This window comes from Hibiscus syriacus, unplaced genomic scaffold (assembly GCF_006381635.1).
Source record: "Hibiscus syriacus cultivar Baekdansim isolate YM2019G1 unplaced genomic scaffold, ASM638163v2 tig00112114_pilon, whole genome shotgun sequence".
In the NCBI taxonomy this organism is placed as follows: Eukaryota; Viridiplantae; Streptophyta; class Magnoliopsida; order Malvales; family Malvaceae; genus Hibiscus; species Hibiscus syriacus.
Genome location: NW_024063255.1, coordinates 90284 through 117067, shown reverse-complemented (window position 1 = coordinate 117067; position 26784 = coordinate 90284). Strand labels below are relative to the sequence as shown.

At 33.2% G+C, this 26784-nt stretch overlaps 4 pseudogenes; 3 read left to right on the top strand and 1 right to left on the bottom strand.

Annotated features, from left to right (window-relative positions):
• Positions 1–188: 188 nt before the first annotated feature.
• On the top strand, positions 189–5305 carry LOC120174631 (annotated as a pseudogene).
• Positions 5306–8326: 3021 nt separating this feature from the next.
• LOC120174630 lies at positions 8327–13655 on the top strand (annotated as a pseudogene).
• A 117-nt stretch (positions 13656–13772) lies between these two features.
• Positions 13773–19467, top strand: LOC120174629 (annotated as a pseudogene).
• A 3586-nt stretch (positions 19468–23053) lies between these two features.
• On the bottom strand, positions 23054–25190 carry LOC120174570 (annotated as a pseudogene).
• Between the last annotated feature and the right edge of the window lie 1594 nt (positions 25191–26784).

Sequence of the window (26784 nt, the reverse complement as noted above, 5' to 3'; positions counted from 1 at the left end):
TTAATCTGATAAAAAAACATCCTCGGATTTTAAGTTAATATACTGTAATTATTTAAACATAATTGAGGGAAACCAGACCGAACATCGGTTGTGACCGAGTCCCGGGCAATGAAAGCCTTACATCTTCGTTCAGTCTTGTTGAGCAGACGGAGTACTTATTTGTCGAAATAAAAAAAGTGGAAACTATAATGCGACAACGAAGTGCGTCGATACGGAAGCAGATTCGGAATGGAACCAAGTGTTCGTCTTTGCACGAGATGGTTTGCAAGCTAACTATGGAGAGCACTGTGATGAATGAGGATATGATTGGTAAAATGACGATTGCTTTGCATGATATTCCAACTTGTCTTCCCCTGATAGTCCTCTTGCATCACAATGGTATAAATTGAAGGATGAATATGGTGTTAATGTAAGAACAGGTGAACTGATGTGGCTACATGGTATATAGTAAACAAGCCGATCATGTGCTTCACAATGGTATAGTAAACTACTCCACTAATTACTAGTAATTTCGAGTTATTATTCAAGTTTTATTTTATAGCTCAACTCAAATCTGAAAATTTTTTAATTGAGTTTTTTCAAATATAGTAGAAAATTTAATTTTTGAGTCGAGCCGACTTTTGTTCACCCCTACTTTTGTCATAAAGTAAAACCTTGGGGCCAAAATGCTTCAACAAATAATAGAGACCAAAATGATTATTTTAATAAACATTGGTGACTAGTTTTTACATTATACCATAAAACTACAACACTAATACTTCAACGTTAAGCATTAATAATTATGTTTGCTAATGGAAATTAAAAAAAAAAAAAAGATGATACCTTGCCAACCAGAAAGATAAAAGAGAAACGTAGAGAACGTGAGGGGAAATCTGGAGAATCCAAATATTTCCGACACTTTGCATCCATGCACGAAATCATATAATAAATTAATGAAACTGAACTCATTTGAAACAAAAGCAGCTGCTTTCTTCTTTTTAATTGGCCACAAAACAACAGAAGAAAAAAAGCATCATAGACGTCACTTAAACGTTGGGTTCTTATTATTAAGGGGAAACCACACGTTTATTACCTCGATTACCACTTTTGTTTTGTTTTAGTCACTTAACTATTATTTTTTTTTAAATCCTACGTAACGTTTATTTTTTATTTTATTTTGATTCCCTCGTTAAAAAATTAACAAAACTGCTGGCATGATATATTTTAAATTCTTTTTAATGATGATGTGGTGTTATTTTATTGTAACACGTCAGCATCACCGTTAAAAAATTAACGGTGGGTGATTAAAATTAAATCAAATATAATGTGGATATGATTTTGAAATCAAAAATAGTTGAGTGATGAAAATGAAACAAAAACGATAAAGATAAAGTGGCTTAGTAAAATAATTAGGCTTAGATACCAAATAAAGTGATGAAAATTCATGGTACTAAATATATATTTAAAATTTTTGGGAAGTTTCCTTTTTGACATCACAAACACCCCATTTTCTACATGGTAAGTACATTATTATTGCCATACTAACAAGTAGCTTCATATGTCAATTTTCTTATTATTATTAAAAGAAATTCAAGCTGTAAAGTGCATAAGAACCTTATCTTAATTCAGAAAAAAATGCTAACAATGTATAAAGAAGAAATTCAGAAAAAAAAAACCCATCAATGTTAGGTTATTTTGTTCACCTAACACAAATAACTTAGCATAGCAATATAAGCATCCATTTATTAGATAATCAATAGAGAAAAAAATAACAAAGAATACTCCAAAACCTATACTAATACCTTCATACCAAAATTTAATTTAATTAATTCATAAAATTATTTTAAAATAATAAATATTTATTTGATTAAAATTTGAATCTCAAATTTATAATCACTTTCTTTATTTTAAAACCTAATTTTAATCCCTAAACACTGTACTTTGAAATTACTCCACAAGTAATGCAGTCTATTAACACTAAATCAATTAATGTCATGTAGTTAGGTGTTTATTTTCTAACCCAGCATAAATGACTTTCTTCCGATCCAGTCAAATATTATCTAATAATTAAACAAAAAGTTATAAATATTAACAAAAAAAATAATTGCACGAACCAAACGATATTAGTGGTTAAGAGATGATTGTTATCCATTGGGGTTTCAAGTCCAAGCACATGTCTATAGATGTGTATGAGTGTTCATTGTTAAATAGTAAATCTTTTCGAACAAATACTACATTATTATCACCCAGTTTAATAGAAAACATAAAAATATAATTTTCAAACCAGAATTATAATTTATAATCATATACTTATGTTTAAATATATTTATATATGATCCAATATATAAAATATCAAATATTACATTTACTCTAAAATTTAGGTAACATAGAGCGTTGTTGGTAACTTAGAGCTATAATAGGAGTGATGTCTCCTCTAAAACATAGATACTAGAGATAAGAGGAAATTAGTTCAAAAGGGAAAAAATGGCCACCATTGAGCTCCGAAGCAGGTTTCATTTCAACAAGATGCACAAGTTCTTAGAAAGGCTTGCCAAGGTTATTGTAAATTGAAATTTTTCTATGCATGATCATTACTTGTTCTTATAATCCAACTTCATAATAAAAAGATTGTGTTTTTTCACTATGCCAAGGCAGATATTTTTAAATATGAAACATGTTTTTGTTCTTGTAATGTTTGATAGGATGGGGGACAGATGAGAAGGCGATAATTTCAGTGTTGGGTCATAGAAATGCAGCTCAAAGGAAGCAAATCAGGGCTGCTTATGAAGAACTGTACCAGGAAGATCTCATCAAGCGTCTCGAATCGGAGCTTTCCGGTGATTTCGAGGTAGTTAACAATGTCAGCATCATATATTTTCACTGATCATTAAGAACTATTGTTGTGGAATGTGCAGAGAGCAGTGTATCGTGGATATTGGATTGGATCTGCTGCAAATCGAGATGCCGTGTTCGATACAAACATTCCTTGGAGGAAGATGTTGCTGCTCACACCAAGGAGACACCCGAAAGGCACGTCCTAATCGATCTTATTGTATTTCTCTGTCTCCATTTTTTAGGTCGATGATACTTAGGCCACAAGTTATTGATGTATAACAGAGATCTGGTGACCTTCGGTGGTTATAATAGCTCGAAATCGATCCTCCAGGCAACAACACAAGTAATTACTGATAGTTTTGGTTGCTGTTTGCAGCTCTTGGTTGCCTTGGTGACTGCATTTAGGTATGATGGGGAGGAGATAAACACCAGACTTGCAAATTCTGAAGCAAAATTCTCCATGATGCTGTCAAAGACAAGAAATTTAACCATGAAGAAGTTATCAGGATCGGTACTTCCATTACGAAGGTATCAAAGCTTCAATTACCTTAAAATCAGCTCTATTTTGATGTCTATGTCAAATGTGTTTCTCAGTTAGCCTTTGCTTTCCTGTTTCTCCAGCAATTGCCAGGTGATGAATTTTGTACTGGTACTGCGCACCGCTGTTCGATGCCTCAATGACCCGAAAAAGTACTTCGAAAAGGTTAATATCTTATGATCATAAACTCGTAACACCAGCATAATCTTTCTCTATATCCTCAAATTCAGTGCTGTCCGCTGTAGTTTTGCAATTCGATCCGAAGGATGGGAACTGATGAGGATGCACTTACCAGAGTGATTGTACAAGAGCTGAAAAGGATCTGAAAGATACAAAGAGCTTTATCGCAAGAAACAGTGTGCCTCTTGATCAAGCTGTTGCAAAGGACACCTCAGGGGATTACAAGGCATTGCTTCTTACTCTGCTGGGGGAAAGAAGATTGAACCATCTTATTTGGCCATTTTCAGGTGTTTTAAATTAAGTGTTGGTGTTGGGACCTTATCGGTATGAGTCACTGTTATGTTCATCTGTTTAAGTTTGTTTGTGGCGTGACGATGCTTGTTTACATTTGGTTTGGTTTTAATGGAGTGCTTGTTTTTTAAACACTTGTCTATTAGACTCTTCTCCAAATTTAGTTCGCTCTATACCTATATTATTTTTAAAAACATATAGACTATGCTATTCCAACTCAGGTTATCTAAAGAGAATAAATTCACTTTTAGTATGGGATCACCCCAAGGGGCAAGGGTTCAATGTATAATATTTTAAATATAAAAAGGTATTAAAAAAGAGTAATTACATCACATATCTCAAAGTATGACCTTAATTTAATTTTGTACTTAAACTTTTAAATTTCCAATTTCTCCTTAAACTATGATTATCATTCTAAATTATCCTTAAACTTTTTAAACATTCTAATTGATCAACTTAAAATGATAAACATGACATGTATCACATATCCATTGTGATGATGTGTCATGTGTTGCGTTACCTAAATTATGACATGACATTCGTCACATAACCCATAATGATGATGCGACGTCAACAATTAAACAATTATGATGAAATATCGCGTAAATAAAATGTATTAATTTAGTCAACTATATTTGACTTCAATGGGCACCCTACGACCTAGCTGCGTCTACTGCAATAGCTCCAAGCTTCGGCAGGCATAATTTCTGGAAGTTTTGCTTGTTGTTTACACCTCTTGATTGCGTTGGTGAGTGCATTTAGATATGAGGGGAAGAAATAAAAAAAAACTAGCAAATCTGAAGCCAAAGAACTCCATGAAGCTATCAAAGACAACAAACTGAACAACGACGATGTTATTAGGATCATTACTTCCAGGAGCAAAACGCAGCTCCAAGCCACTTTCAATTTTATAGAGAAGAAGAAGGCACTCCCATTACTGAAGTACCCAAAGCTTCCAATGTATTTCAAACAGCAAGCTATGTATTCTTCTTAAACCTCCGTTGTTCCAGAATTGCCAAATAAATCTAAAGAGGAATTTCTTGCAACACTGCGTCACGGTTCAATGCCTCAAAGACCCGAAAAAGTACTTCGAAAAGGTGAGAAGCACTATGATCCTAATACTGTCACATGGCTAGAGTTTTGACTAGCTTCACTTACTTAGGCGTCCATTCAACCGAAAGTGTCTAAGAACGCACGGATCAGCTAGTTGAAACTCTAGGCCAGCGACAATATCATCGATGTAATACACATAACTCAAATTAGGCGTTGTGCGGCATAGGTTTTGCGGAATTCCATCCAAAGGTTAGGAACGGATGAGGATGCTCTAACGGTAGTGATCGTTACAAGGGCGGAAAAGGACCTTAAGGAAATCAAAGAGCTTTATTGTAGGAGAAGCAGTGTGCGTCTTGAGAGGCTGTTGATAAGGACACCAGAGGGGATTACAAGGACACGCTTCTTACTCTGTTGGGGAATGAAGTTTGAATAATTCTTTATTAGGTCACGGGCAGGTTTTTTTTAGTAAGTGTTGTTGAAGTTATTATTTGATTTGAGTCACTGTTTTGAGTCACTGTTACTTCGTCTCTTTTAAGGTTCTATCTGCTGTGACTATTTTATTTATTTATTTTACCACCTTCTCTTCGTGTAATCTTACCTTACCTTAATAATGTGAGATTTTGTTTTATAATTACCTATTTTTAATGAATTTAATTTATTTTACTCTAACTATATATTAATAATAAATAATAAATAATAATAATAATAATAATTAATGGATAAAATTATCCTATAATTTAATATTATGGTTAAATATGCAAATAATTCTTTGACTATGATATATTAGTTGGGTTACTCGAGTATAAATGTTAAAATTAGTCACTCAAGTTTATTAAAATTCTAAATTAGTCACTTAATGTTAAATTTAGATGAAAAATTGGCTTGACAGTTAATTATATTGACATATTATAAATTTAGTCCTTAAAATTTAGATATTATAATTCGATCTAGAGTTGCAAACGAGTCGTTCGGATCGGATTCGGTCAAGTCATTTCCTTCGGATCTTCGGGTCAATTCGAATTGAGTTTATATTCATTTTCTCCAAAGCTTTTTTTATTTCATGGAAACCACTCTAATCTGCTTTTTCCTTCTTCAATTGAGGTAATATTCTATATTCTAATCACTTGTTTGAGTGATTTTTCTTTTTAAAGAATTGATCCATCCAAACAATATATCGAGAGATTTTAATCTAAAATGATTGCATTTTGTTTGGTTAATATTTGGTTTCTAAATGATTTTAGAATAATTTTCATGTTGTTGAGAGGTTTCTAAATTTACTTAATTGGAAAAATAAAAAAAACCTAAGATTTAATGATTTTTCTTAGGTATTCATGATTGAGATTTTTGAAAAATTGTGATGTGTGATTTGGTGTTGAATAACATGAATTCCAGCACTAAATGATGTGATTTTGTCATCTTTAACATGTATGTGAAGTGTTAGATTCATCAGAGACATCCACAAGCAAGGAGAAGGGAAAATCGAAGCTTCGCTAGGCTTTTGATTATTCATGAGAGCATATTCTATGAGTCTTCTTATTAGCACAATATGAGGTGTTGAATAGGAGCTTAAGAATAGCTTAAATCATTATTTTGAGTTCCAAGAATGATATTTTTTTTTATATTCATTTAATTTAGTTTTGAGCATATAAAGATGCAAATGATGATTTTAGTTTATGCATGACATTAATATGGTTTGATGAGTCGCTTTTGAAGTAGGACATAAGGAGATGTAAAGATATTTTGTTTATCTGTAGTTTAGAGTCAATATGTCATTAAAGAAAATAGTGTCGACTTCATTTATGTTTTACATATTGTCATATGATTTGGAAGCATTTTAAGCTTGAGTACTTTAAAAAAGTAGCAAATGTGCAAGAGATGATGCATAAAATCTCATGTTTCAAATAATGATGAAAGATACATGTGTCTATGCTATTGAGGTTTTTTGTATGTGATTCTTGGAGACTTCACCAAGTTCCAATTAATTATTAGGATTTTCATTTCTCTCTCAATCTTCCTTTGCTCGAAGTTTAGCATAAATAATACAAATATTGTAACCCCTAGACATGGCTTAAACATTATGGTTGAATCTCAGAGATCACACAATTATAACTTATAAAAACACAACCCTTTTAAAGAAATATAAACTATATTAAAGTAGATTATGAATTAAGAAAACATCATTTATAAATACTAATAAATATTTATATTAAGAACATCTCGATATTTATATTAGGACTAAACATCGTTAAGAACTCGCGATCTGTCTCGTCTCATTTACGGCCTTAGTGAGAGATGGAGAGGCGCATGGACAGGGAAAAGAAAGAAAAAAAAGGGAATCTAATTTTTAAGTTTACCTAAGTTTGGGAAAATTACACAAAAAGTCCTAAAATTCTTGAGAACTTACAAAAGGCATAAAAACTTTAAGAACCTTACAATTTAGTCCTAAAATTTGAGATATGACAGATGTGGTTTTTGTTTTAGAATTTTGGGTTTTTATTGTCAAGTAAAATCAACTTCTATGGTCTAATATGTTACAGGCAAGAAGGGAAAGTATTAGTAAGAAGATGAGCTTACAAGATTTAGTCTCAGGTTGTAATAAATAACTGGAAAAACTGGAATGCTTGATGAAGTAATCAACAATGTTCAATCTCTGCAAAAACAAGTTGAGGTAATACGATAATACAAATGGTAAATGTTGTTAGCCTTTAAACATTTTTATTAGGACAAAGATATATGAGTTAACTTAAGGTGAAGATGCAGTTCTTGTTATGAAAACTTGCTGATCTAAATTCAACTGTAGAATTCAATGTCGAAAACCTACTGATGAAAAGGTCAGAAAAAAACAGGCTCCCCTAAATTGTTCTTGTGGTTTAAATAATTTCAATGAATTAGTTTGCTGATTATATCACCAATTTCCCATTAGCGGTAAATCTTCGACAACAACCAGTTTGGCTTTTCTTCAGTTGAATCATATAACCAATCACAAAATTTTCCATATATACACTATAAGGACTAGATATATCTTTCTTGTCTGTAATAAGATAAGGGTAAACTACACTAGTGACCATTTAACTGTCAGATTTCATTTTGACTACCGATATTCCGATTTAATCAATTAGACTATTCAACTATTTAAATGCTTCAATCAAGTCATTATCCGTTAACTTTAACAGAAGAAGTGACATGATAGTTAAAAAAATTTAGTATAATTATATATTTGGTCCTCAATATTTATACATTATATCAATTTAGTCATAATTTAATTCTGTTAAAATAAATTTAATCTCCAATTAGATGGTGACATGTCACTACCTGATTAGAGGATATTTTTAATTTTTTTATTTAATCAAATTAATTTTCATCTAATAAGATGGTGACACATGTCGCCCAATTGTAGATTAATTTCTTTTTTCGATCCGAAGTTCTCCATATTCACCGCACCAATTGTTGATGGGAACAAGTGGATTGTTTCGACTGTTGGTAATTCACCATTTCTGGTTTGTATGGAGAGTCGCAACTAGTGCAAGGATAACTGTTAACCAGTGGTTCTCAGTGAGAGAGGAAGAAGAAGAAAATGTGAGAGAGAAGAATAATGTATAAAAGAGTGGAAAAGAGGGGGAGAGAGCCCTTCTTTCAACCTTTCCTCGGCGTATAAAAACCTTTGTTATAGGATGATTGGTGTTGGCCTAAGATCGGCGTGACTGTTAATATGTCGACAGACTATGCAAATATACTTGTATTTGGTTTCAAAGGTCACGTCAATGATTAAGGAATATGAATTTCGGAGAACAATCTCGACAAAAGATGATATGGTGTCTTTAGGAAACTTCTGGAGGCTCTATTCAAATGTTGGAGTTTTCCAAGGATCTAAGAAAGTAATGAAAATATAACAATATTAACTATGAGTTGAGGTTAGTGATGGAAATGTGAAGAAAATAGAGAAGTTGCAGGATTTGTAAGTTTTGGCTTTTCGAAATCTCATCAGTTTCAAATATAATTCACTTCCAGAACCAGAACCAGATACCCGTTGTATAAGTAGGCATCGTTGAGTAGTGGAAGATTGAGAGGGAAATGAAAACTGTAAGAACTAATTTGTTGAAGGACTTAGATGTTGTTCCAATAATAGTTTAAGGTTCAATTAGATATTTACCTTTTATTAAAATACCCTATGATTGTAATGTAATTTTTAAACTTAAGTGGTAAATTTTTTTACTCCGACATTAATGACCATTGGCGTAATTTACCCTTATATTGCTGTACTATATATATATATATATATTATATATATGACCCATCCCTGTCAAGAGAACGCGTGTTGAACTTTTTATCATGAAGTAGAAGATTATTGTTCAGTTGTTTCTAACTTGACTTTTTCCTGCAATCCACATTAGACTGAAGGACACGACCCTCCCTTCGTGCTTTAACGTGTTAAAAAGAAACATCCTCTGTTTCTCTTTAGTTTTCCCTATAAAATTCTGTTAAATGATCCAAATAGGAGCAATCAAAAAGAGAATGATCGCCAGATTTGCGTTATGTTTGAGTTTATTGCTTTTGCTCATTACCAATCCAGCTTTAGCAGCAAATTCCACTGCAAAACCTGGTTGTAAAGAAAGATGGGAACGCTAGAGTTCCCTACCCTTTTGGAATTGGACTCGATTGTTCCTTGAATTCATGGTTTGAGGTCTCTTGCAATGAAACCTCAACCCCTCCCACAATCTTACTCAAGAGAACACAAATGGAGGTATTGAACTTCTCCTTAGATCCTCCGGTTACGACTCCGACCTCGAGTTCCATCGTGTCAAGAGTCCGGCCGTTTCGATGAACTGTTCGGGAACCGAAGCCAATGGGGTGAACCTAACAGGCAGCCCTTTCTTCTTTTCGGAGTTCAGGAACAGGATCGTAGCATGTACCTCGGGCGCAGTCTTCGGTGGTAATCTTAGCAACACCTGCTACGACGGTACTGTTAGAACCAAAATTAATTTTGTGTCATATTTTATGATAATATTATACATATGTGTTGTTAATGATGGATTTTAATCCAACAGGTACGTGCTGCGAGACTGTAATGGCATCTGTTCTCAAAACGTTTGATGCTAGGTTCGATGGCGGATCCGATGGGTGCAACTCGGCTTACTTGGTGGAGCAAAACTGGAGGGATTCGTATACAGCGGACGGATCTGTTGGTGCTGTGATTGATTGGGCAATACCCGATGAGGCTTTCGAGTTGAGCAAATCTGGAAAAGAATATAATTGTAAGCAGTATGGCTTAGTTTTTGACGAGCCTCATCTGGACAAATCAATTCGATGTTATTGTAATCATGGTTACCAAGGGAACGCATATCTTCTTAATGGATGCCAAGGTATGAATTTCCTTCCCAACAAATATTTTAGACTTATCAATTATAAATATCTAAGTGCTTTACTATTAATGTTATGTGATTTTTTTTAGAATTTATACGAAAAAGATTGAATACTTAAGTTGTTTATTTTAACCAAAAAAAAAAAAGACTTTAGTTATCTAAATAAAAAATAGTAATTTTAAGTTTATTTATAATATAAATCAACATTTTGTTAACTAGAATCACCTATGTATTGATGGTGTCTTAATTTGCTTTAATGAAATGATTTAGATGTTGATGAATGCGTGGACGAGACTAGAAATCCTTGTGGAGAAGTGAAGTGTATCAATAGGCCTGGGTCTTACGAATGTGAACGAAGAAAAACTTGGGCTGTTCCTTTAGGTATTTATCACCACTGTAATCTCTCTCCGTGCGTATTTCACTTAATATCTTTGTGGCATAACCTTAAAATATGCATAACATTCCACCAAAAATAATTTTTGTCCTATTTTTCTGGATAAAGTAGACAAATGGTTTCATGAGTACATGACATTACTTTGTTGGGTCTCTCGGCTATTAAAAGTTACAAAATGACCTCTCGATTATAGAGTATTGCTTTACTGAGTCCTACGATTAATAAAAGTTATAAAATGATCATTTGACTATTCATATGTTCTAAATTCGTCATTTTCTGTTAAAAAATATATGACAATCTGAGCTGGACGTTAACCTATTGACTATTATATTAAAATCTCAAAGGATCATCATATCACAGTCAACAAGTTAACGTCCAACTCAAATTGATGTTAATATATTAACGAAAAATTACGAGTTTCGAACAAATGAATAATCGAGGAACCATTTTGTAACTTTAATATTCCGGGATTCAACAAAGAAATGCCCTATAGTCAAGGGACTATTTTGTAACTTTTAATATTCAGAAATTCAAAAGAGATGTCCTATAGTCAAGGGGATCATTTGTGTACTTTATCTCTTTTTTTAAGTATTTTAGCCCAATATTTCATACAAAAGTTCCTAGCGTATAACTAAATAATCACTTTAATCTTTATTATTATCTTTTGTAGTATTTCAACCTCTAACGTTTTATTTTATGACAAAAATATTCTTATTTTGAAGTACTAATTGTTTGTTAACTAATAATTTTAGTTCACAAATATAATTAATGAATATAAAAAGATATTTTTTTGTTATTAGGTTTTATCTTTATTATCGTAACGATTGTGATGGGTATAATTAATGCATATTTTTCAAGGGATGGGTCTTGGGTTTGGAACATTGTGCTTAGTGATGGGTGGATGGTGGCTATACAAATTTTTAAAGAAAAGAAGGGAAATCAAGTTGAAGAAAAAGTTCTTCAAACGCAATGGTGGGTTATTACTACAACAACAAATGTTTGCAAAGGAAGGCGGTTTAGAGAACACCAAGATATTTACTTCCAAGGAGTTGGATAAAGCTACAGATATTTCAACAAGAATCGAGTGGTCGGCCAAGGCGGACCCGTTTACAAAGGAATGCTGGCCGACGGCCGAATCGTCGCCGTTAAAAGGTCCAAAGAAATGGTTGCGGAGAACGTCGAAGAGTTCATCAATGAAGTCACCATTCTTTCTCAAATTAACCACAGACATGTGGTTAAACTGTTAGGTTGTTGCCTTGAGACACAAGTTCCGTTACTGGTTATGAATTCGTCTCCAACGGAACCATTTCCAATACTTGCATGACCAAAGTGATGAATTCTTGATGTTGTGGAAACACGGATAGAATCGCCAAGAAACTGCCGAAGCCCTATCGTATTTGCACTCTTCAGCCTCTACTCCAATCTATCATCGGGACATCAAGTCCACGAATATCTTGTTGGATGAAAAGTTTAAGGCGAAAGTTCGGATTTCGGGATATCGAGACTAATTCCCATCGATCAACTCACTTGACTACGAATGTGCAAGGCACGTTTGGGTACTTAGATCCCGAGTATTTCAATCAAGTCAATTCACGGAGAAAAGTGACGTTCTATAGCTTGGAGTGGTGCTTGTCGAGTTACTAACAGGGGAAAAGCCGGTTTCGTTCGAAAGGGAAGAGAATCGTAGAAATTTAGCCTCGTATTTCATCGATTCAGTGGAAGAGAATCGAGTGTTGGACATTGTGGACGGTCGAGTTATGAAGCAAGCGAAACGTGAAGAACTGATGATGCTGGCTAAACTTGCATACCAATGCTTGAGCTTGAGTGGGAAGATGCGACCAATGATGAAGAAGTAAGTATACAGTTGGGGCAGATTCTTTCAATGCAGAAGTATTCAAATGTCGATCAACACAACAAAGAGGGGATCGAGTGTTTTAAAATGGATTTAAGTAGTAGCTCTTGTGATTCCAAGTATTTTTTAACAGGTTCAACTTTTGACTCTGCAAATACTTCGTTTTTAACAGCTTCAACTTTGGATCGGAAATGTCTGATAATTCTTTTCTATTTTATTTTTATCACATTATCGACACGTCATTATCAACCAATCTTATTGATTAAAGAATTGTTATTATAGGTCTCAGGCTCGAACACGACATCTGTAGAATTGTATAAATATTTATTACCAAATGATTAAAAGTCTTCAAACATAAACTATCTTGTATTTACCTCATACTAATAAAAAAAAACTTTATATTGACCTTATTAAAGATTCATAGGTTTTTTTTTTTAAAAATGACAACTGAATTTTATTAATAAAACAATAGAAATAATCAGAATTAATACACACCCAAGCAAAGAGAAAAATGAGGAGAATAATCACACAAAAATTCATATAAAATATTAAACTCAAATATACACAGAACAAAAAAAAAACATTCCCTTGAGAATGACAACCAACCTCAAAAAAATTCAGTAACCTTCATAAAAATTCATTGCGCTGTCAAACGAGACGCTTTACGAAATGATAAGGAATGGTGAGTGAACCAAACTATCTTATAGGTGCTTTGCTACACAATTCTGATTATGTCAACAAATAACCTTTTATCAAAGATGAGATATGATATATGTGACCACCGACAAAACCAATCAAAAAATAAATATCGTGAGAGTCTTTATACGAGCACCAAAACGACTGTAATGTGTGTAAAAAAATGTAACAAAAGTTATAAGGATCATGTCACAAGAGCATAAAGAACGTGTGCCACAAGAGTGTCACAAAGACATAGATTCTTATTTAAGATTGTATAAAAAAGTCTCAAGAAAAAAGAAGGAAAACAAAGGACATAATAAGAAAAAAAAAATAAGAGAACTATAATCACCAGCGGTCGACAAATAACATTAAGATTGATGTCGACGCCGACTAAACAAAAATTAAAGGAAAAGAGAGAGACACACAAATATTAAAAGAAAATTTTGGATGAGTTTTTTTTTTTTTTGAATTTGACTTGATGATTCCTTAGGTTGATGTAATACATTTGTTTTTCCAAAACATGAGAAGTATTACATCTTAATTTATACATGAAATTTAATTGGTTTTCTATACACTTTGTTATTTACCCTAATAAAATATTCTCTTAGAAGCATGGGGCTCGATTCCGTCCCAACAATTAAACAAGAAGGTCAGGTGCATTTGACGTGGGATGTTTCAGGAAAGACGAATTAATATATGGTTAATATACGGTATTATCAGATACATTAAAATATATTTGACAAATTCAGTTTAGCATTACCGGAAATATCGAGTAATAATGTAATAGGTGGAAATCATGAAGAAATATTAAAAAATTTGACAACCAACAAATTTAACTTGTCGGGTTGTGTCGATACTTTAAAAATATATTAATCCATAACAATATAATATGTAAAAAAATGACAAAACCGGTCTATAAATGACAAACAGGTAAAACGCTACCAGATATATTAAAAATATCGATACTTTATAAAAATATATTGATCCATAACAATATAACATGTAAAAAAATGACACAACCGATCTATAAATGACAAAACAGGTAAAGCGCTACCGGATATTGAAAGTGTCCATACTTTATAAAATGTATCGATCCATAACAATAACAGGTAAAAAAAATGACAAAACCGGTCTATAAATGACAAAACAGGTAAAGCGCTACCAGATATATTGAAAGTGTCGATACTTTATAAAAATGTATCGATCCATAACAATATAACATGTAAAAAATGACAAAATCGGTCTATAAATGACAAAACAGGTAAAGCGCTACCTATATTGAAAGTGTCGATACTTAATAAAATGTATCGATCCATAACATAACAGGTAAAAAAATGACAAAACCGGTCTATAAATGACAAAACATGTAAATCGCTATTAGATATGTTGATAGTGTCGATACTTTATTATAAGTATCGACACTTTTGGAATTTAAAAGAGAATAAATTATAGCGCTAATAAAATATCGATACTTTATAAAATGTATCGATCTATAACAATATAACAGATAAAAATATGACAAAATCGGTCTCGAAATGATAAAACCGGTAAAGAGCTACCGGATATGTTAAAAGTGTCGATATTTATTATAAGTTTCGACACTTTTGGAATTTAAAAGAAAATAAGTTATAGCGCCAATAAAGTGTCGATACTTTATAAAAATGTATCGATCCATAACAATATAACAGGTAAAAATATGACAAAATTGATCTTGAAATGACAAAATCGATAGTAAAAAGTGTGCTTGTGTGGCCATTTTTATTTCAGATTTTTCATTTTTAATACAAAAATTGGATATTTTAAAGAAAACCCAGTAAGAAAAGAACAAAACTTTGCAGTAACAAAGAATAACATTAGGAAACCCACCATGTTAATTTTTCAAGAACAAAAACCCGAAACAGACATTTTCAACGCAAACTTATGATATACTATTATCTCTATAGGATAAAGTTAGGTCAGTTTTAGTTTTATTTTTTTGTTAGAATTTTGTGTCATTGAAACTGTTGATTGAAGAACTCAAATTGGTGCACGCATAAGTGTCGATGCATTTATGAAAAGTATCGATCCAAAAAACATCAAAATCGATAATTATTATGTAACAATTAAATTTACAATGTAACCGGTAAAAATATACTGGTTAATTAGCAAATAGGTTTACATTATGTATCGACACTCTTTAATATGTGTCGATTTTTTTCCCGAAATGAAAGCACAACGAGATGCACGCATAAGTGTTGATACATTTAAAATTGTATCAATCCCAAAACATCAAAACCGATAATTATAATGTAATAGGTAAATTTGTAATGTTACCGGTTTAAATATACATGTTTAGTTAGAAAATAAGTCAATATAAACGTTACCTATTACATTATATAAGCGCTACCTAATATATTATTGTACTTGATAATATTTTTGGTTAAATGATATAACATAACCGATCTAAATTTTAATCGGTCACTTATTTAACATGTCACACCATTTTTTAACCGTTTTTTAGGCACCGCACAGCAGAAGCTCTCATTTGACGTACCTCTTCTAGTACAAAAACTAAAGAATTTAGATCTCCAATCCCTTATTTGAGTGTATTTTGTAGCACACTTACCTAGTTCAATTGTACATCTTATGCAAATTTTGGCATACCATATACTTTATACGCACTTCTAGCACACTAAATACATCAACTACTCAACCATACCTAGTATGTAAACTAAAAATCATCCACATATTAATTATTGTTTGGAAGACCTAAACCCACCTTATAAAGTTATAATTCAATTTCGATTGTCGAGCAATTTTGGGTGAATATGTTTCCAATACACGACATATGTCATCATTTCAACCACGTAGATTTAAGAAGTTGTCAACTAATAATTTTTAATAAGATACGTTTATTGATCACATCTTTATCTTGTATGATTCAAATGAATATGATTTTTTTAAATAAATCCATCATTTAATTTGAAAAGTAGATATTGTTTTCCTAAAAGTAAATCATCAAACGTGGAAATGAGCAAAAAACAAATATACATATGAATCATATTTATTTATTTGGTTGACTTAGTCTTCCATAGAAAAGAAAGAAAACGATCCCTAGTAGTAAATAAGGCAGATGGAAAGGTCAATAGCCAGCTGACATCGACATTGCCATGGAAGATACTCTACCACATAACTACAAGCTACAAACTTCCATGTGCAACATTTTCATCAATTTTCCAGTCCTCAATTTCCCTTTATTTTACTCAATCGTCTCGTCTTCAAGGCGTCTTAAGATTCAAGGCCTGTTTTCAGTTTCTTATCACTCTTTTTCTTCCCAACTTCAGGTTAACTTCCTTCTCTTTTCACCTCAATTTCTCATCTTTTTCTTCCACTTTTTTATGTAGAATTTTTTTGTTTGTTTGTAAATTTTCATGTTTAAGATCTTTCGGTTTTGTAGACTTATCTCTTGGTTCTGAATTTGAAGCCCTGTTCTTGTTTTACGTTTGTTTCACAACCTTGTAAAAATCTCTGTTTTCCTTTCTTTTTTGGGGTTATTTTTTTCATTTATTGAATCATTTTTATCTGGTTTTTTGTTAGCTTTGAGTGATATTTGAGTTTTTCAAATTTCTTATTGATTCTAAATTTACAACCCCAGTTCCGATTGACCCCTTTAGACCCTGCAAAATCCCTGTTTCCCCAAGAAAATCCTCTGTTTTCTGGTTTTTTGTTTTTTACTTTTCTCAGGAATTAATTGATATATTGATTTTAAGAACTACCCAATCCTTGAAAATGAAGAAAAACTGATTTGAGAAGCTTCCTGAGCTTATATCAGAGCTAGTAGCCTCAGTGGAAGAGGTATCATCGATTGCAAAGACTCAGAAAAGGAACTTTTCATTGAATTTTCAAGTCTTCTCGATAAACTTGGTTTGATTTTGAGTGATAAAAAGATAAAAAAGATATCATGGACACAGTTACAATCCGAAAAGCATTCGAATCTATCCAGAAAGAGCTTCAGCGTGCTAAGACTTTGATCAAAAGCCCGATTCGAAACAACCGAATTTATGGATTGAGAATGTGATGCAAGATCTTGGGAGATCCTTAGGCCTTGTGTTGTTGCTAGCATTGACCTTCATTTGGAAATGAAAGAAAAGATTAGCGCATTGCATAAGGAATTCATGAATGTGAGGTTTAATGGAAGCTTTACCCCGAGTCCGAGTTCAGGTCCGAGCTCGAGAATGAGCCGGCCTCCTAGTCCATGCAATGAAGACGAGTTTGTCTCTGCCACTGCATCGGAGAAGGAAATTGAGGAAGAATAACAGAAATCGGAGAGGAACTAGCGAATCTTTCGATCGACGATGTCATCTTGCAACTCAAGTATGGCAATGATGAAGACTTCAACCTCGCGCTTTCCGCGTTCAACGAGTCGTTTAAGCAAGTGTTGATCACAAATGATTGGATAAATGAGGAAGGCATTGTTCTGGTTCTAGTTAATAGGTTGAGTTCATGTGAGCCGAACAACCGCTTGATCATTCTTCAGATATTGCGAAAACTTGCTTCCCAAGATTCCGGAAACAAGGTAATCTTTTCTTTGGTTTCCATTGACGTTTTCAACTGAATTTTTTTTCTTGTTAGTTGTCTTACATAGTATGCTAGTTAACAGGAGAAGATGGCCGATGCGGCATCCTTATCGGCATTGGTGAAATCGTTGACCCGAGACAAAGAAGAGAGGAGAGAAGCAGTAGGGTTGTTGCTAGATCTGTCGGATCTTCCAGCAGTTTGGAGACGGCTTGGCCGAATTCAAGGGTGCATTGTTATGTTAGTTACTATGCTTAATGGCGACGATCCGATTGCTTCAAGCGATGCGAGGAAGTTGTTAAATGCATTATCGAGCAATACACAGAATGCGCTTCATATGGCCGAGGCCGGTTATTTTAAGCCGTTAGTGCACTATTTGAAAGAAGGTAAATCGGAAATACCCTTTGCTTGCTGCATTTGATTGTCCACATCAGAATATATAGTAAATTCCGATATCTTGACAGGCTCCGACATGAGTAAGATCCTCATGGCGACTGCGCTGTCGAGAATGGAACTAACAGATCAAAGTAGCTGCCCTCGGAGATGATGGAGCTGTTGATCCTCTAGTGAAGATGTTCAATGCCGGAAAGCTTGAAGCAAAGTTATCAGCTTTGAATGCATTGCAAAATTTGTCGAATCTGTTGGAAAACATACAGCGGTTGATCAATTCGGGTATCGTGGTATGTCTACTTCAACTACTTTTCTCCGTTACATCTGTGCTCATGACTCTCCGGGAGCCAGCTTCGGCAATTCTTGTCCGAATCGCACAGTCGGAATCGATTCTTGTTAATCAAGATGTAGCACAGCAAATGTGTCTCTTTTAATCTCTCAAATCCAATAATTCAACATCATCTTCTGCAAGCATTGAATAGCATTGCAGGCCATAGTAATGCATCGAAAGTTCGAAGAAAAATGAAGGAAAACGGTGCAATTCAGCTTCTTCTGCCGTTTCTAACCGAAAGCACACGAAAATCAGGTCCGGAGCGTTGGATTTACTTTACACACTCTCGAATATTTACCGGAGGAAATGACGGAACAGCTCGGAGAAAGCCACTTGAACATCATTGTTAACATTATCTCATCATCACCACTGGAGACTGATAAGGCTGCTGCAGTTGGCATACTGAGCAACGTACCAATTAGCAATAAGAAAGTGACCGATGTTCTTAAGAAAGCCAATTTGCTACCAATTTTGACATCCATGATGAATTCAAGTTCTTCAACCATATCATCTATTTCGAATTCAATAGCAGAAGGTGTTGCGGGCATACTTATCCGGTTCACGGTTCCATCTGATAAAAGACTACAGCTTCTCGCGGCACAAAACGAGGCGATCCCATTGCTCGTGAAGTTGCTGTCGTCCGGATCATTGGTTGTTAAATGCCGAGCTGCGACCGCACTTGCGCAGCTATCCCAGAACTCGGTATCACTTCGGAAGTCGAAAAAGACGAGCTGGTTCTGCGTCTCTCCATCAGCAACCGCATTCTGCGAAGTTCACGAGGGGTACTGCATAGTTAAAAACACGTTTTGTTTGGTCAAAGCGGGTGCCATTCAGCCATTGATACAGATCTTGGAAGGCAAAGAAAGGGAAGCTGATGAAGCAGTTTTGAACGCGATGGCGACGCTTCTGCAAGACGAAATCTGGGAAATGGAAGTGATTGCATTGCTAAAAAAGGAGGCGTTGAAGCGATCATTAAGATCATGGAATGTGCAAGTGTAAAGGCTCAGGAAAAAGCGCTTTGGATATTAGAGAAAGGGAAGGATGAAGCAGTTTTGAACGCGATGGCGACGCTTCTGCAAGACGAAATCTGGGAAAATGGAAGTGATTGCTTGCTAAAAAAGGAGGCGTTGAAGCGATCATTAAGATCATGGAATGTGCAAGTGTAAAGGCTCAGGAAAAAGCGCTTTGGATATTAGAAAGGGTTTTCCAAGTGGAAGAACACAGAGTCAAGTATGGCGAATCTGCGCAAGTTGTGCTGATTGATTTAGCTCAAAATGGTGACCCAAGGTTGAAATCAACCACTGCAAATTGTTGGCTCAGCTTGAACTCTTACAAGTTCAGTCCAGTTACTTTTGAGACTACGATTTAAGGTTTTGTAAGGTTTTGTAAATGAATGAGTTTGGATGACAAATTTGTGTCGTATATCTATTTGTTGGTTTTAATGGGTTGGAAGAATTTTTTAAAAATTTATTTTTATTATCGATTTAAGTATGAAACTTAATTATATTCATCCAATTCATGTACAAAAGAGGATATATATTATTTTAGCATGACTTGGATATTTCTTTCTTCATCTTTTATTTTGGTTTTCTCAAACTCCTCTTTAGGGATAGATAGACCATCGAGCAAAAATCCCATACCGCCAAAAGGTTCTCTGAATAAATAGCATAATTATAATTTTTTTCCCCAAAAGAATAAATGCATCTTTAACCTAATAAGAATTGAAGTCGAGGCCATCAAAGTTGATATAAAAATCGGTAGAGTTCTTTAAAGATCATCTCAAGATGTTGTTAGGCCTTAAAATGAGTCAAACTCTTATATCAATTGTTAGCTCTTTGATCACCAAAAATGTGAATTGAAAAACTTGTGTGAAAGAAATCGAAAGATAAAAAAGGTACACAATAATTTAAAATGATTTGTCTTTTAAAAAAATTACATCCACTATTTAACATTCACAATAACAGTATTAAATCCACTAAATGTGGTAACATTTAAGGATAAAATATAAGCTTAAATACCTCAAGATTTATATTCCAAAATCTTAATGTATTCTCTCCAACAAAGGAATTACAGAAAATAGCAATAAAAAAATCTCACTAAGAGAATAAATTTACAACAAATAGCTTTACTTAAATAACTTCAACGATATGAATAATTTAGCTCAAGTATTTAATAAAATATATAACAATTAGGTTCTCAAAAACTATTTGATGTTGATATTTGCTTTCAATGACGCTTCATGTTGTTCTTGGAATATTTGATATTGTTTTATACATTCTCTACGAATTCTAACGTTAGTAGTCGTTGGAATACAATAGTAGCTACAAAATAGCATTTATGACAAGAAATTATCCTTTTTATGAGAGGGATATGATCGTTGCTATAAAAACGATCGATCTTTTTTGTAATACGGTCAATCCTTTAGGTTTTCCTAGAAAAGAATCAACCTTTTTAAAGTGGATCTATCCAATGACTATTAGAATTCAAATGATTAATATTTTTTTATAAAGGGTTGATCCTTTGAACCAAAAATCTTAAAAAACTTACTTTTGAGTACAAAAACGATTGAATAATTGTTTGAAAAGATTAACTAAGTTGAAAAACATTTAAAACATACTTTTTAAGTTGATTTTGATTTTATTTTTAATTTTTTAATAATTCAATTAAGTACAAAATTAATTTTACAATTATTTGTTAGATCAAAATATAAATTCATCACAATCTATATTATAAATATTATTTTATAAATTATATATTATAAAATATATCATTAAATAAATAAATTTATTTTCAATTACAATTAATGTATATATTATTGATGAGAATAAATTTTTCTCGTCGTCATTGACGATTTATCCCTTTTAGCTGGATAAAGATCATGATTAGTGAGCTAACGGCCGTTGATCTGTCTTTCTTTGTGTGAGAGAAAAAAAATATTAGAGGAGGAAAGTTCAGAGGAGTCTGTATTTCTGTGTTTGGTCGTTGTTGTGGGGTACTTATAGTGGTCTTAACTGATAGTGTAGGTATAGGGTCATCAAAACTACTCGTAGACCACATGTTAGATAAATCTGATTTTCAGATCTTAGATTTTGTTAGAATAGGTAAAGCGAGCCTCTTAGAGGTCTTGTCTAAAATATTTTTGCATTGTAATTGGTTTTAAAGATTATGAAGTTCATGCATACGGAGGAATGAATTCCTGGTAGCTTAGCCAACGGAGAAGTCTTTCCAAAGGTCTAAACTAACGAAGAACTAATTGTTTTCGAGACCGTATAGCATATATTATTTGTTAAAACTAAAATAACATTTTAAGTTGGTTTGGTGGTTATGTGCACTAACGGATCTATATGGCTTATGGTAGACACTTTTTATGTTAACCATCGGTATCAATTATGTTCACCTTAAATTTATTTTGTGTTCATCCGTATATAAAAATTTTATGGTATTTATTAATGTATCAACTCTTAAAATATTTTTAAATTCACCAATTATTTTTTAATATCTTTAGTTCGAATGTTATCGTGTATATTTTGCATTTTTTCCTCTAACAAAACGGTGATATTTTGTTTTAACATCCACGTCATTATGTCTTGTCAAGTTAATGATATAATTGAAGTGATTAATAATTTAGTGGTAAATTAATATTATTTAGTGTAATTTACTTAAAATTATTTTAAAATCAACAACTAGTTGGTCTAGTGGAATGAGCACTAGAATTCTTAAGTAAGTTAGGAGTTCGAATCTTAGCGTTTGTGAATGGAGTAAACTAAGTTAGGAGGGTTGTTTTTCCCTCTGCAATACTCGATTGGATTAGTCGGTCAATAATTGGATATCAATGATTAATTCAAAATTTTATTCAAATAATATGTATTTTATTAGTAACAAAAGCATCCCAAGGCCAGCAACAACACAAAGCAAAGAGACTGCAAATCATTCAAATGGAAAATATGCTATTCAGATGAAATGATTATTTATTTTTTATATCAATTATTGTAGGAAAGAAAAATAAAATTCATGGGGTGTTTCCCCTTGCCTCTTGTCAGCGATGGACCACAAGCTGTAAGAAGATATTTTGTATATGTTTATACTAATTTTTGTTACTCGACGAGATTTGAAAGATATCTATAAATTTGCGTCGTGTTTATATTTATGTAAGTTTATGTTACACATCCTACAAATATAATTACTTGAATCTATAATTTCAAGGGACAATAACACTTTCTTTAACTATTGATACCACTTAATAATTCAAATTTACAATGTTTAAGTAGAAAGCTGTTAAAAACAAGCATTAAAATCGACAAAGATACATTTGAACAACTAAAAAACAAAAAACAAGTGGTGGATTGTAGGATCTTGGGTTTTGTTGTTTGCCATAGAGAAATGAACAGCTGTGGCTACATGATTTCGAATTACGCTCAAGGTGTATTGTCTTGTTGATCAATGTTTTATTTGTGCGAAGGAAGTGTTCGGTTTTATAGTTGGTGAGTGTGGACTATTTAGGTACTTTTCACGTGTCTAAATTCAAGACTTTAGACATGAACTAAACAATTTTAATGGTTAAAAGATTTATGATTATTCTTTAAGGTCTCGAGTTCGAGTACCATGTATGGAGGAGGCATGTAAACAGATTTCTTTATTCTAATTTCCCCTCCAAAGAATGCATTATTGTACATTTCTCCAACGAAAACTTTACCGATGAATAGAACATCCACAAATCAATCAAGACAAAGCTAGGGAATAACACTGATTTAAAAAGTTCCATTGCATTCATTTTACCTAGGATTTTCTCTGTTGTTGTCCTTGATTCAGAACTTGTTGCCGATCACGATCATGTTTGACAAGGAGATGAGCGTATACTAGCTCATTCCAAGTATCAGGAACACCGGGAAGGCACCATGACTGCAATCCTGGATTTTAGTAGGTGAATTTTTCTCTTCCACGGTTAAGTTCTGCTTCCTGTAAATTGGCGGATGAGCATCCTTCCGGAAACCAGTCATTCTCGAAACGTTAAGATACAAGACCGGTGTAGTCATGCCATTTCTCACTGGCTCAAAAATCCGCATCTTCGATGGATATTTCTTCAAGTACTCTCATTTGTGATAGGTTCAGTTTCACCGTCACATTGCCCACCAGAATTCCACCTTCCACCCCTGGGAACAAGCAAAACAATTTGAAGGCACTTGCTAATGAATAACGGGGTTCAACCTAACATTTCCTTTCGATGTTCGATTTACCTGAAATGGGGCAGATAAGCCCCTGAAGAAAACAAGGGTCTTCATAGAATCTATATTAGTATCTATCCATTTTGCCCATGTAGTCAAAGCTTTCGGAACTCTACTTTAACATTCAATGATTATAGATGGTGTTCCCTCTTGATAGTATCATCTCCTGCAAATAGGTTTAAACCGTTAAGAGCTCCTACATAAGATTATTTATCTTCTCAAATGAACACTTAGGTAGCGTATGGGGTACCCTTCTTAGTTTTATCATGAGTCCACCAATGTCCGGTATTGAAAATGAGAACATCAGCATTTTTGTACTTCTTAAATGATTGATCGATCATATCAATTCTGAGTGTTTCCTTCTTTGATCCGTTTCTCCCGACCGTTTCCCATTCTTGAACTAGAATGCCGAACGGAAGTACTCAATTGAGCAATTACAACCCTGTTCATTCATTTGTCTTAAATTAGTATTAGTATATAAAACACAAGAAGACCTCACTTACTGCAACTTAGAAATTAGTCCATACCAAAACGAAAGGGTAAAGGACAAACATACTCTGAATGCAATGGAGTGAGAACCAGCTTTTCCTAATTCCTCCCCACCAGAGACCTCGAAAACACTGCTTTTATCCTCAACGGAGTTTCTAAGGACACAAACAAGAGATTCCCACATGTTCTGACCGAGTGAATCGCCAACGAAAACTACACACTTCCCTCTCAATAATTCCAGCATATGCTTTCCATTCAACCTGCATGACAACTCCACCAAAACCAATCTAAGGCAAAAGCTAACAAGAAATAAGCAATATATATATACATATGAAAATCATTTCAATAAACATTATAAAAAAAACTACATATGAGAATGAAGAAATTAGAAGTTTAGAAGTACCACTATAGATGCAAATTCATTTGCATGAACTCCACTCATATTCAATCTAACCAAGATAAGAAGATCATTTTCAACAACATAACCCGTTTCATCTGAGTTCCATGATTATGGTTCATATGTAGTCTATATATATATATATATAACTACATATGAACATAAAGAAATTAGAACTGCCACTACAGACGCAAATTAGCACAATTCATTTGCATGAACTCCACCCATATTCAATCTAACCAAGACAAGATCATTTTTCAACAAACATAACTACTTATGCATATTAGCACAACCCATTTACAGATAATGAACCAACAAAATGTGAATCTAAATATGAAGTTGGTGAATTACCTTGGCAAGATGCATCCATTGGGTTGCCATCTGTACTTCTCATAGCCCCTATCAGGCCTGCCATTAACAAAACAATTGAAAGACTCACCAATATATGGACAAGACCCTGGGGGATAAAGAGGGTAAGATTCATCTCTCACCCATTTCCCATCAAATATTCTACACTGATTTATAAGTTCCACAAAATCTCCCTTTCTTTGCTTCTCAAGTAGTTCATCAATGCTTCCATCCACTGTCTCTTTCCCACTTGCTCTAAAATCAGGCTGAGGAAAAGACCCATCTTTTCCACCAAATTCTCAGAAGGGATTCCATTGATAACTTCACTTGACAAAGAAGAATCATTTTCCCATGAAATCTTTCAGATTCCTTGGAAATATAAAAAGGGTTTTCCCGGAACGGAGAAAGGGGAAGTGGGTAGTGATTGGGTTGGGAAGAGTTGGGGAGAAAGTGAGAGAAATGGGAGGAAAAGTTGGATCTGTAAAAAGAACTTTTGAAGAAGCTTTGAAGCCGAGTAGAAGAGTAAGAAGATGGATTGAGAAATAAGAAAGTAGTTAAATCAATGACAAAAATAGAAGTGAGAGTAAAGCGAAAGTCACCCTGTTTCTTGTGGTTAAGACTGGGAATGATGTCGTCTTTGTTGTTCCTCTCGGTGTCGGTGTCGGCCATTGAAAGACCAGAAGGAGAATCTTCAGCTTTGAAACGAAGACCAGTTTTTTATTTTTGTATAATCCGATCTTAGAGTCGGTGCTTGTAAGAATTCTATATTGCATCTTCAACAAGAGAATTCTATAAATAGTTATTTACTGTGCATAGGTAGGATCAGATGTAGAACTCTTGTTCAAAGCGATTTGTACAAAATTAGATATATTTTAAAATAGTTTTTATACTGAATTTAATTAGCCCTGTTAACGGAAGTCTCATATAATAAAAACTTTTATTTTTATTTATATATTTAAATTTTTATTGATCAATATAATGTCCAATGTTACAATCATTGAGTATGTTAAGCGATACATATCATGCTTAAATTTTTTAAAAAATTTATTTAAAAAATCAAAAATTAAAAAAACTCAATTTCTTTAAAATTATAAAAAAGAACTTCAAAATCCTACATTTTCTAATTTCAATCTTTATTTTTACTTGTCGTCGGTTATCAAACATCGTCTCTACTTTCGTCCAACCACTAGCTGACCATCGCCTGAGCTCTTTCCTCCTATGCCTTAGCTCGGCCAACTTTTATGGAATTGCTGCCTTTTCTAGTTTTGCTTCCACTCCGCCCGCCACCGATGAAAGCAAGTTAGCTCTCTATGTTGGTTGCCCTTTTCCCATTTTCATACACGAAATAATGTAAGCATTTAAGCCCCTGCAGAACAACCAGTTCTTTGTATTTGTATTATTTCTGATGATGGAGATTGTAGTTGATCGGTGGAGATTGTGTTATCTTATTTAAATTTGTCGATTAAATTTAATTCGATAATATGTTGTTAGTATATATAATAGGTCGTGAAATCGAATATGCATAAACGCTTAGTATACTCCTTTATGGGCGAAAAGATATTCTAGTGCAAATATCGGCATTGTTTTTTAAAAGTACATTAAAAAGTATTGTTAGAATGTGATTTTTAAAATTAATTTTGTAAAGTTGAATTTAAGATTTTAGTGTACATTACCTGAAAAGATAAAATGTTGTTTTAGATATATTCTAAAGGATAATGTTGTCACGTTCGACGAGTACCGTTAGTAATGAATATCATTAAATTAATTTACAAAACATTATATTATAAAGTACTAAACGTATAATTATAAATTATTTAAAAATCTAAATATAATTTAATTAAAATGTAATATTTATAAAACATTAGTTTTTAGAGCAAACTATACCATTGACCA